At 34.5% G+C, this 11,459-nt stretch overlaps 1 protein-coding gene across 2 annotated transcripts in view; it reads right to left on the bottom strand.

Moving 5' to 3' along the window:
• The window catches only part of LOC141404970 (uncharacterized), a 1,496,028-nt gene that overhangs the window by 445,539 nt on the left and 1,039,030 nt on the right, over nucleotides 1-11,459 (bottom strand). The gene's annotated exons all lie outside the window — the stretch shown is intronic.

The following is an 11,459-nucleotide window of genomic DNA, read 5'->3' as shown; positions in this document are numbered from 1 at the left end:
AAGAAAAAATCTTAAAGTGCACTTCTTGTTTCTGATTCTTGGGATTCTACTGAGCAAAAAAGTAGTGGTTCCACATTTTTGACTTGCAGTTTTTTCCTTTTTTTCTTTTTTTGTAATTCGATGTATATTCCTAAAAAGGGGAACTGTATGAAATCAAAAAATACTAAATGCGAGTCATTGAAATTTCTTGTGTTTCAAGAAATTTTTTTTTTGCTTTGTCACATGAGATTCTTGCTATCTTTCGATTGTTCGATTTTTGTAGCAGACAGAAACCACCACAGTGCAGTTGGTGGCTTGTATTCTGAACTTAAATTTGTTGCTGGCTCTCGAATTGTAAATAAACTGTGTGGTATGCAAATGCCTGGGTATATGATTTGACTGGCCGCAGAACAAAGGCGATAACACTCTCATCATTCCATAAAGAAAATACATATATAATTAATACTAGCAAAATGCCCGCTACTTCGTAAGTGGAAAAGGAATAATATACAAATAAAAAATATTTAATGTGGAGAACACTGAACATTTTGATGTACTAATACCTATTTGAATTGATATGTAATTTCTTTCAAGAACTACTCGTATACGTTTTGTTCGAATTTCAAAAAAAAGACCTCTACACTTCAACAGCGACCTAGATTTTAAATTCCAGTCCATGTTTTATTAGAACGGTATGGTTATTTTGAAAATTTTATCCACATTTTCCAACAGAATTTTGGAATTTGTGATATCAAAATGTAGAAAGCCATTATTCAGAAGATGTTACCCTATAACAGTTAATTTTTGAGAAATTTTATTTTAGGCCTTTTTTCTCAGGATGTAAAAACCTTCTTGTAAAACATTAGCCGCATAGATCTACCCTTTCAAATGAACTTACTATAACGTTTAGAATAGACAACAAAGATAAAAACAATTTTGTTGAAAAGGTACGTTTGACTTTTTGATTTCAGTACATTATTTAGAAACCGAATTCGTGTTAACCTAGAAGCAATAGTACATTATTCAGTACAATTTTTAAAATCCAGGACCTTATATTAAATGTGGCAGTTTTAGCTCTACGTGTTCACCCAATGTCAATGGTATTACATGTAGAAACCTTTCATACACTTAAAGGCGGATTTTAAAAAACATTCTGATCCAATCTCAACAGTTATCCTCATAGCAAATTTCATTTATCAATTCACCCAGTACCAGTGCTTTAATATTTAGTATTATTTAATACTTCTAGTACACTTATTGTACGACCACCTCTAACAATGAACCTGGCAAATCAATAATATATCAGAATTTCACTTCTATTCCTTAGCCCAATACCAAACTTATTGCAATTTTGTACTTTTCACGCACTAATGATATAATTCCATCTTCATTGCTACACCCAACGTCAAATTTAATAGCATTTAGTACATTTCGTATTTCTCAATAAATCATCCAGCCCTCAGCCTAATTTTAGAATTTGTATGCATTTCAAAAAATCCGTATCTAAGCACCAACACAATCCCTCATACAACAATCCGAAATTCCACCTATATCCCATCATGCAACACCAAACTGGTACCAAATTTAGTACTTATAGTATGTATAAGTTTCAAATAATACTTCCTTTATCAAAAACTATATCCAAACCGCGATTTAGTATTTTTCGTATACATTAGTACGAATTTCCAAACCTTCCTCTCTATCTCCACTTTAAACGTCAACTGCTATACTAATACCGAATTTCACAATTTCAGCTCTACCCCTTTACACAAAAATAATTTGGACCAAATTCTGTGCCATTTAGTAATTTTCGTACACTTATTGTACGTATATCCACAACCACATCCATATCTCACACCAACAGCGGCTATAATACCAAATTTCAGAATTCCATAATATCCATAATACCATTAATACTTTTCGTATGAAAGTACGAAATTCAATAACTATATCCAACAGTAATTGCGAATTTCAGGATTCCACCTCTATCCGTCCACCCAAATCTAAATTGTACCAAATTTAGTACCATTTATTACTTTTCGTACCCATAAGTACGAATTTCCTAAACTTATTCAATCCCAGCTCTATTCGTTCACCCAAATATAAATTGTACCAAATTTAGTAACATTTAGTACTTTCCGTACCCATAAGTACGAATTTCCAAAACTACCTCAATGCTACACTCCATAATTAATCTTAATTATAAATTTCAGGATTCCAGCTCTATCTGTTCACCCAAATCCAAAATGTACCAAACTTAGTACCATTTAGTACTTTCCGTACCCATAAGTACGAATTTTTGAAACTACCTCAATCCTACACTCCATAAGTAATCTTAACTCCAAATTTCAGGATTCCAGCTCTATCCGTCCACCTAAATTTAAATTGTACCATGTTTAGTACCATTTAGTACATTTCGTACCCATAAGTACGAATTTCCAAGACTAAGTCAATCATACAGTCCAACAGTTAATCTTAATTAATTTCAGGATTCCAGCTCTATTCGTTCCCCAAAATCCAAATTGTACCAAATTTAGTACTTTTCGTACCCATAAGTTTGAATTTCCAAAAACTACCTCAATCCTACACTCCATCAGTAATCTTAATTCCTAATTTCAGGATTCCAACTCTATCCGTTCACCCAAATATAAATTGTACCAAATTTAGTACATGTTGTACTTTCCATACCCATAAGTACGAATTTCCAAAACTACATCAATCCTACACTCCATCAGTAACCTTAATTCGAAATTTCAGGATTCCAACTCTATCCGTTCAACTAAATTTAAATTGTACCAAATTTAGTACCATTTAATACTTTCCGTACCCATAAGTACGAATTTCCAAGACTAACTCAATCCTACACTCCAAGAGTAATTAAATTCGAAATTTCAGGATTCCAGCTCTATCCGTTCACCCAAATCCAATTTGTACCAAATTTAGTACCGTTTACTATTTTTCGTACCCATAAGTAAAAATTTCCAAAACTACCTCAACCCTTCACTCCATCAGTAATCTTAATTCCAAATTTCAGGTTTCCATGTCTATCTAAATCCAAATTGTACCAAATTTGGTACCATTTAGTACTTTTCGTACACATAAGTATGCATTTCCAAAACTACGCCCATATCTTAATCGTACATTTCAACGGTAATCTAAATTCCAAATTTCAGGTTTTCAGCTCTATCCGGTCACCCAAATCCAAATTGTACCAAATTTAGTACCATTTAGTATTACTCGTACACATAAGTACGAACTTCGAAAATCATTTCCTTATATTAACGCCACTTCGCAACCTTGATTCCCATACCAAATATGAAGATTGTAGCTATATCTGATCAAAATATACAATTGGTACCAAATTTAGTAACTTTTCGTACACTTACAGGTCGAATTTCCAAAAACCCTTTGGCACATATTTCTAACTCTCCATCAGTTACCCTCATTCCAAATTTCAGAATTCTAGCTCTTCCCGTTTGCCTAATACAAAGGGTACCATATTTAGTACCTTTTAGTACTTTTCGTACCCTTCTAGGTCGAATTTCCAAAAACCCAGCCTTATCTCACCCCTACACACCGACAGCAACCCACAGTCAAAATTTCAGCTTTCTAGCTTCAGCGGTTTCGTCTGGGCGATGATATGTCAGTCACTCACTCACTCACTCACTCACTAAGAGGTAGTTTACACTATCTATCAATGTCATATGACACGAAATAAACACATTCCATATCTACCCACGGAGGCAATGTGGAGACGTAATTTTATTATCTTTTTGTTGGGGTGGACGCACAGAATAAATGGCGTAAGGAAAATCTCCAATATTCCACATATTAGTGAATATTTAACGATAGAAAATTTCATGTCATATGACATTTACATATAGTGTAAACTACCCCTAAGCTCTTTTATATATATAGATTTAAATTATTGCCCCCAACAAGAATTAATACAATAATAGTTAATAAATTATTTTTATATACATATTTTCTTCCAAAAGAAAAGCAAACGTAAAATTTTTAGTCTCTTAATTACAATATTCGCAGGTATAATACAATACAATAACTTCGATATAAGTCGAAACATTGCCAAAAGAGGCATCCGATATGCTTGATGAGCTTGTCAGGGAGTCCTCTTAAAAATCATTAAAAATTCCACATTTGTTGTCGGCCGTAGGTCCTCCTAAAAATCCCAATTTTTTGCCGGTTTAGAGTCGGTCATGGGTTCTCCTAAACTTCTTTGAAAATTCCAGAAAAATAGTCGGCGATAGGTCTTCCTAAAAATCTTTAAAAATTCCACATTTATAATTGGCCATGGGTCCTCCTAAAATTTTTAAAAACCACAAGAATTAATTCAATAGTTAATAAACTATTTTTTATATATTTTCTTCCAAAAGAAGAGCAAACCTAAAATTTTTAGTCTCTTAATTACAACATTTGCAGGTATAATAACTTCGGTATAAGTCGAAACATTGCCAAAAGAGGCTACCACCTACGGTATCCGATATGCGTGATGAGCTGGCCAGGGGGTCCTCTTAAAAATCTTTAAAAATTCCACATTTGTTGTCGGCCGTAGGTCCTCCTAAAAATCCCCATTTTTAGCCGGTTTAGAGACGGTCATGGGTTCTCCTAAAATTCTTTAATAATTCCACAAAAATAGTCGGCGATATGTCTTCCTAAAAATCATAAAAATTCCAAATTTATAGTTGGCCAAGAATTAATACAATAGTTAATAAATTATTTTTTATATATTTTCTTCCAAAAGAAGAGCAAACCTAACATTTTTAGTCTCTTAATTACAATATTCGAAGGTAAAATACAATACAATAACTTCGGTATAAGGCGAAACATTGCCAAAAGAGGCTACCACCTACGGTATCCGATATGCTTGATGAGCTGGCCAGGGGGTCCTCTTAAAAATCATTAAAAATTCCACATTTGTCGTCGGCCGTAGGTCCTCCTAAAAATCCCCATTTTTAGCCGGTTTAGAGACGGTCATGGGTTCTCCTAAAATTCTTTAATAATTCCACAAAAATAGTCGGCGATATGTCTTCCTAAAAATCATAAAAATTCCAAATTTATAGTTGGCCATGGGTCCTCCTAAAATTTTTAAAAATTCCACGTTTAAAGTCGGCCATGGGTCCTCCTAAAATTCTTTAAAAATAGTCGGCGAGGGCCTCCAAAAATCTTTAAAAATTCCACATTTATAGTCGGCTATGGGTCCTCCTAAAAATCTTCAAAAATTCCACGTTTATAGTCTTAAAAATCTTAAAAAATTCCAAAATTATAGCCTGCCATGGGTCCTCGTAAAACTCTTTAATAAGTTCACATTTACTTTCGGCCGTGGGTCCTCCTAAACCTTTTTAAAAATTCCACATTTATAAGAGGTCATGGGCTTTCCTAAAAGTCTTTCAAAATTCCACATTTAGAAGAGGTCATGGGTTTTCTTAAAAGTCTTTCAAAATTCCACATTTATAAGAGGCCATGGGTCCTAACAAAAATCTTTATAAATTCCACAAATGTAGTCGGCCAAAAATAGTCGGCAAAGGCCTCCAAAAATCGTCAAAAATTCCAAAATTATAGCCTGCCATAGGTCCTCGTAAAACTTTTTAATAATTCCACATTTACTGTCGGCCATGGGACCTCCTAAACCTTTTACAAATTCCACATTTATAGTCGGCCATGGGTCCTCCAAAAATCTTTAAAAATTCTACATTTATAAGGGCTTTCCTAAAAGTCTTTCAAAATTCCATATTTATAAGAGGCTATGATGGGCTTTCCTAAAATTCTACCAAGATTCCGCATTTATAAGAGGCCATGGATCCTAATAAAAATCTTTATAAATTCCACAAATGTAGTCGGCCATGGGTCCTCCTATAATTCTTTAAAAATTCCACGTTTATAGTCGACCACAGGTCCCCCTAAAGAATCTATAAAAATTCAAAAATTATAGCTTGCCATGGGTCCTCCTAAAAATCTTTAAAAAATCTACATTTATGGTCGGCCATGGGTCCCCCTAAAGAATCTTTAAAAATTCCAAAATTATAGACGGCCATGGGTCCTAGTAAAACCTTTTTAATAATTCCACATTTACTGTATGCCATGGGTCCTTCTAAGCCTTTTTAAACTTCCACATTTAAAGTCGGCCATGTGTCCTCTTAAACCAAAAATCTTTAAAAATTCCACATTTATAGTCGGCCATGGGTCCCCCTAAAAAATCTTTCAAAATTCCAAAATTATAGCCTGCCTTGGGTCTTCCTAAACCTTTTTAAAAATTCCACATTTAAAGTCGGCCATGTGTCCTCCTAAACCAAAAATCCACATTTATAAGAGGCTATGGGCTTTCCTAAAAGTCTTTCAAAATTCCACATTTATAAGAGGCCATGGGTCCTAATAAAAATCTTTATAAATTCCACAAATGTAGTCGGCCATGGGTCCTTCTATAATTCTTTAAAAATTCCACGTTTATAGTCGACCATAGGTCCCCCTAAAGAATCTATAAAAATTCAAAAATTATAGCTTGCCATGGGTCCTCCTAAAGCCTTTTAAAAATTCCACATTTATAGTCGGCCACGGGTCCTCCAAAAATCTTTAAAAAGTCCACATTTATAAGAGGCTACGGGCTTTCCTAAAAGTATTTCAAGATTCCGCATTTTTAAGAGGCCATGGATCCTAATAAAAATCTTTATAAATTCCACAAATGTAGTCGACCATGGGTCCTCCTAAAATTCTTTAAAAATACCACATTTATAGGCGGCCATGGGTCCCCCTAAAAAATCTTTAAAAATTCCAAAATTATAGACTGCCATGGGTCCTAGTAAAACCTTTTTAATAATTCCACATTTACTGTATGCCATGGGTCCTTCTAAGCCTTTTTAAAAATTCCACATTTACTGTCGGCCATGGGTCCTCCCAAACCTTTTTAAAAATTCCACATTTATAGTCGACCATGGGTCCTCCAAAAATCTTTAAAAATTCCACATTTATTAGAGGCCATGGATCCTAATAAAAATCTTTATAAATTCCTCCGATTATGATGAAATTTGAAATGTGTGTCTGAATTCGGTCTAAAAATAAATGTGCCAAATAACATCGAAATCGGTTCAGATTTGACCTATTTGCTGCACCAAACACGCTATATACGTTCGATTTTGATGAAATTTGGGATGTGTGACTGAATTGGGTGTGGAAATAAGTATGCCAAATTATATCGAAATCGGTTCAGATTTGGATATAGCTCCCATATATATTTTCTGCCGATTTGACCTATTTGCTGCACCAAACACGCTATGTACGTTCGATTTTGATGAAATTTGGAATGTGTGACTGAATTGGGTGTAGAAATAAGTGTGCCAAATAATATCAAAAACGGTTCAGATTTGGATATAGCTCCCATATACATATATTTTCGCCCGATCTGTCAAATTTTGATGAAATTTGGAATGTGTGACGGAATTTTGTCTAGTAATAAGTATACCGTATAGAAATCAGTTCAAATTGATATATATATATATCTCCTATATTTTACATATTCACAGTGGTGATTCTTTCCTTACTGGTTTTGAAATCAAAATCATTTATTTCAATTAAAAATTGTGAAAGATGATTTTTTAGACCAAAAGGCGTACACTATTTATTTTACTAAGATTTGGTATAGCTCGTTCAGATTTGCGTATAGCTCGTAGTATGTTTTCGCCCGATTTTAGGTATTTGGTACGCCAACCTCGGTATGTGTTTTTTTTAATCCCAATTTCGATGAAATTTGACAAAGTTTTCACTAGAAATAAGTTAATAATTAGTTTTAAAGCGGTTCAAATTTCTATGTGTTTGCCCAATTTCATGTAATTGACTCACCAAACAAAAAATTGGACAGACATTTTGATGAAATTTGGAAAATGTGACTGAATTTGCCCTTGAAAATATTTCGCCAAATTATATTGAAATTGATGTGGTATAGGGTATTATATTGTCGGTCTCGCTCCACTTTGATCTTTTCCTTACTGGTTTTTGTTATGCAAAAATTAACAACAAAAAATAATTATAGTTTTAATAGTGAAACAATCCATTTGATATCATCTTTTGAACAAAATGAAAGAAAATGGCATTGCATGTATCGTTATATGAGAACTCTAACAGATTTTCAATAAAAAATTTGTCATCCGATAAAAATCTTTCGAAAATGAACAAAAGTGGAAAAATGTGCATTAGGGTTATGATTTTTTTACAACCTCATATTCCTGTATCATATTGGGATGAACTTTTATATAATATTACATAAAATCTTAATTTTACGTAATTGGATAAAAAAAACCTCACGCACAAAATCATTTGCTAAATTTTATTTATGCATTTTTGACATTTTTTGGAGTCACTATAAGTAGATATTAAAAAAAATATAAATAATAACTAAAATAAATATACTTACATAACAAGGATCATAAAACACAAAAGAAAGTTAAATACTCACATTGTCATTGGAGAGGATATATCTCAGTGGGAGGTTGTCCTTGTTACGGCAGGAGTTGTATAAGGCTTGCATATCTTTGATCGCGCGCTCACAACACTGGTTGCTTCGGGCAATGTTGCTTGGAGATTCATCTTTTTTCCAATGAGTATTGAAGCATTTGAGAGCTTTTGGGTAGTCATTCGGAGCTGCAGATAGTTCTTCGAAATCTTCAGAGCGGAACAATTGAATACTGAACCAATGTTCAGCCCATGAATAAGAAATGAATAAAGAGATTTTACGCAACCTGCGCCGGGTTTCAGGCACCAGTTCTAGTGTGCATTGCAAATGTTTGGGATCTGCTTAAAATCTATAAAACGAATCTCACTCTTCTCAGTGAAATGGCAGCTTTCATTTATGCATAGTGTTTCATCAAATCCTTCACAAAAAAGTATTCGATGTTTGGTGATGTTGTAGACCACTACCGACCAAGAAGAGGGCACACAAAATTCTGAATATAGGCAACTTTTGACAGTGTGTTAGTAAGGTTGTATACACCCAGCAAACCAAATGTCGGATGTCCGACACATCGGAACAATTTCGGAAGCAAAATCGTACAGATTTCGTTCCGTTTTCTATACGATTTTTCGTAGGTGAATTCGTACAGATTTCGTTCAGATTTCGGAGAGGATGTCGGAAGTAAATTTCCCTTCGAATATGCTTATGTTTTTCTTCCGATTTCGGTACGAATTCGGATCGATATGTCGGAAACAAATTTCCCTTCGCACAACAACCACCTTTTGTATATATCTAACAAGCAACATTTTAGTTTGTTGTCGAAAAACAAAATGGTTGGTTATAAACTTCGCATATAAAATTTTTATATATTTTAAATATAAATGCAACATATAAAAATTCAATGTAGTGATGATAGACTCAACATATTCGTGCACAAAGTTGACATTGTTCTACTATAACTACAAAATGATAACAACAGTGAAAATCATTAGATACATTCAAATAAAAGACATAACGAAGATAAATTGATCAATAAAAAAAGAGGCGTCAGAGAAAATTTTTTCTTTCGATATTCATACGACATTATTCCAAAATCGTTCAGAAATCTTTATGAAGATTCGGAAGATAACTCAGATTTTCATACGACATTATTACGAAATCGTTCAGAAATCTGTACGAAAATTCGGAGGAAAAAATTCGGATTCCGAATTTCCCAAGGATTTTCTTCCGATTTCGTTCCGAATTCTGACCGATATCGATCCGATTTCGCTCCGACATTTCGTTCCGAAATTATGTCAACCACTTCATACAACTTTCGTTAAGATATCGTTACGATTTCGGATCAGATATCGTACGTAACGTCCGAATTTTGTTCCGATTTCGTTACGATGTCGGTACGATTGGTTTGCTGGGCACGCATGATACAAAACAAAAACAAATCAAAACATTTACTCTCTTTTGTGTGCTCTTTCGTTGAGTTCGGGTCATGTGTGTGTGTGTGAATTGCCGAAAAACTTCGTAACTTCAACAATACCAAAGAACGGCATTGTTGTAGACGCATGGAGTTCATCGTCCATGACAACCCAAAGAACTCGATCCAGCACATGGTGCTGGCAACTGATGAACTTGGGCGCGGTATAACCTTTCACTTCAATCATTTGCTGCAGTTGACCGTGTTTGCCGTCAAATTGCATGCTCCACTTCTCCAGATAAAGCGTGTTTACCAAGTGGTTCATCAACCGAGCAGCACCCTTGTAGATAGCCCTGTGGATTCCTGACTGACATGGGGTTGGGATTTCAATGCATTCAGCGTAATGCTGCTGGAACATCGTAGCTGCTTTATTGGACGAAATCTTTGAACTTGTAACAAGGCGTCTTGCAATGCCTATTTCGTTATGATTCTTTTTGCTCGTTGATGATACATTTTCATCCTCCCAGGGACTATCTGTACTACTCTCGTAAAAATCGAGCCACTTTCGGAACAATCAGGTGTCGCTGAACTGGTAAATGTGGGCGCACTCGCTTCTATTGTCTTCTTTCGGTTGGACGAGTGAATGGTATTGACACCAGCAGGTTTGCCGCTTGAATAACCAACGCGGCCTTTGCTCCATAGAACCTTAAGCTCTAAAGCAATTAGAGCGATCTTCTCTGTCCGCCCTTTGGTGTAGATTGAAGAAATTTGATTCGACCATTGACGTGTATTTTCAGTCGCACTCCGTTCACTCAGTGCTGTTTCCACAATTGCCACTATGCCTTTTCTTAATGGCGATTGAAACTGGACTAGGTTCTTTGTCCAGGTTTCTTTGTTCTTCTCCGCGTTGGAAGCACTCTTCTTGAATGACATGTTATAATTCGCTTTTCACTTCACTTTCACTATTCACTTTATATATTTGTTCTTTCGGTGGTTTTCAACACTTGTTGAATGACACAAAACGATCAATGAACACCTAATTCTACAAGAATTTTTCAATATTTTTCTGACAGATACTTATAAAGAATCCTATTTATGGTGAAAGAAATTTCCACAAAATAAGGCTGTTAAATGTGACATTGTTTTATAAGGGGGCTATACAAAATTGAATTGAATTTGAATTGTCCCAATTGGAACTTCTATATCTCAAAAACGGTAAAACCGACAAGATTACCATAAATGTCAATCTTGTAGAGAATTTTCATACCTACAACATTTTCTTTAGTTCCATTTTGATAGGACTTGCGGTTTTTAAGCAAAATCGGAAAAACCTAAACCACCCCTAAAAATGTCAACTTAAATCGCGATTTATTTAAAAAGCGCTCCGGCGATTTTTTTGTTTTTTGATTTTTCTCATCTATAAACATTGTAGTTTCAGAATCCGCAAAAACTTCCGAGGTGTAAGCACCTTCCATTTAAAATTGTTTCAAGAGCACCGTGACCCGTCTTGTAATAGATAACATTCAAGTCTTTGCAAAGGAATAAGAAGAGAAGAGAAGAGAGAGAGAGAGAAGTGTACTAAAAGTAATGATTCACATTTGCTTCAAACTG

Source organism: Musca autumnalis, unplaced genomic scaffold, assembly GCF_047663935.1.
Source record: "Musca autumnalis isolate F117 unplaced genomic scaffold, ASM4766393v1 scaffold_5, whole genome shotgun sequence".
NCBI classification, from domain to species: Eukaryota; Metazoa; Arthropoda; class Insecta; order Diptera; family Muscidae; genus Musca; species Musca autumnalis.
The sequence above is the reverse complement of the archived record's forward strand: the minus strand, read 5'-3'. Positions and strand labels throughout refer to the sequence as shown.